General features: G+C 35.5%; 1 protein-coding gene across 3 annotated transcripts in view; it reads left to right on the top strand.

Moving 5' to 3' along the window:
* The window catches only part of EYA3 (EYA transcriptional coactivator and phosphatase 3), a 114,546-nt gene that overhangs the window by 9,312 nt on the left and 103,322 nt on the right, over positions 1 to 1,912 (top strand). The window contains exon 2 of one of the 3 annotated variants that reach the window (XM_008066493.2): positions 692 to 807. The exons of the other annotated variants lie outside the window; for them this stretch is intronic. The gene's annotated coding sequence lies outside the window, so the exon portion shown is untranslated. The remainder of the gene's footprint in view (positions 1 to 691; positions 808 to 1,912) is intronic. 3 annotated transcript variants of the gene reach the window in all.

Here is a 1,912-nt window from a genome sequence, read left to right on the forward strand (position 1 = left end):
TTCAGATTTTAGAGAACTAAGATGATAGAATTAAGAACAGTACATAAATGTCTTATAAAAATACCCTAGGAATCAGTGTGTTATTAGTCACTTAATTTTTCTTTTTTAAATTTAAAGATGTCTTAGCTGGGCATGGTGGCTCCTGCATGTAGTCTCTGGGTATTTGGAAGGCTGAGGGGGCTTGATCCAAGACCTTTCGAGCCCAGTAGTTCAAGACTGCAGTGACCTGTGATTGCATCATTTCACTCCAGCTTGGTTGACAGCAAGCCTCTGTGTCTAAAAGTAAATACATAGATAAAATTTAAAGATGTCAAATTTAGGAAACATCTGTGATGATGATTTTAAATAAAGCAGAGTTTTCAAATCTCCTTTTCCTTTTCAGCAGGTTTTATTCTCCCTGCTATAATTTAGGAAACAATGATTGATAATGCTGATGAATAGTGTTCTTGACAGTGAGACCTTTTCTTTTGCAAAGAGAATAAGCCATCTCTTATGTCTGGTGGGGCATTTAATAACTAGATGAACTGAAAATGTTTGCTTTACCTCATGTCTGTGTATTTTCTGTTGGTATATATTTATTTAGTTTTGGTACCTTACGTTATGTGAAGTTGTTGTTACTGTTTTTGGAGTAACTGTTGGACTGTTGACTCTTACCCAGATGGTTTCCTTTTCCTTTTTTGTTCTCTTTCAGAGACTTGCCTTTATAAAACGATAACTTAAGAGAACCACCAAACTCTGAATGTTGTTTCATATGTAATTTGAAGTGGGAATATTCCTCCTTCTTTGACTGGCCAGTTTTTAATTCTGGTAAAGTAGCTTTCAAATTTTTTTGATTATGACCAAACTATAAAATGCATTTTACAGTGTTACCCAGTACTCATACACATGTGTGTACATATTAATATTTTAAATTGAAACAAGTTTCGTGAAGCAGTATTTATCTTTATTACTGGTGATGCATTGTAAAATTTTCTATTCTGTTTTGCTTTGTTGTATTTCATTTAAAACAAACTGTTCTCCATTCACTAAGTTGATGTGGTAACCTATTAATGCAATGTACCTGCAGTTTGAAAAATTCTAGTAACTCCTAGTGTTTTTCCTGTTGTCTTTTTGGAATTGAAAATGTTTGGATTTACTGGTTTTTTTCATTGAAATGTACCTTGATTCTGTAAAGATTTTAACCTAAATAATTGTATAGAACAATTGAGAGAGGGAGATTCTATTGCCCTGATTACTGTTACTGTCATCTTTGTTCTTGACTGTGTCTAGGCACATGATTTAAAAAACTAAAGTAATCTAGAATCATTAGGTTGAAAATGTTCAGTCATATGGAGAGTTTCTATCTTTAGGATCCTTTGCTTGTTTCTATCTAACAGCCAGAAGTTTAGATTCCTTCAGTTACTTTTCACAAATTTTGCTTGGTTCTTGGCAACTAGTCAAAAGGTTACAAAGTGACTTTATTCCGCTTTCTTCTGGTCTCTCTCTAGTCTTTGTAAACCACAAAAAGAGGACTGAGGAATAAAGCAGTTGCATCAATATACATATTGACGTGAAAATAACATGCTTGAAGAGTCATTAGAGTTTGTGACAGTAAACTGCATTTATTTATTGTCCCAATTCATTTCCTGTAATCGCAGAGGGAAAAAGAGAAATCAGCAGTTCCTGGCTGTCCTAGCTATTAGAGTGAGACAGGGTCAGCAGGCATACTCTACTATTTTTACCACTGCCACCTCTTAACACTTAATGAGCACTTACTATGTGCCAGGAACTATTTAAAGCACTTCACTTGTGTTAACGCATACTCACTTGGGAGGAGGTCTGGGAGAATGAGAATGGGAAGAAATAAAGAAAACTTGCCAGCCGGGCTCGGTGGCTCAGCCTGTAATCCCACGCCTTTGGGAGGCTGAGGTGA

This window comes from Carlito syrichta, unplaced genomic scaffold (assembly GCF_000164805.1).
Source record: "Carlito syrichta isolate Samal-C Ts95f unplaced genomic scaffold, Tarsius_syrichta-2.0.1 Scaffold105233, whole genome shotgun sequence".
Lineage (NCBI taxonomy): Eukaryota > Metazoa > Chordata > Mammalia > Primates > Tarsiidae > Carlito > Carlito syrichta.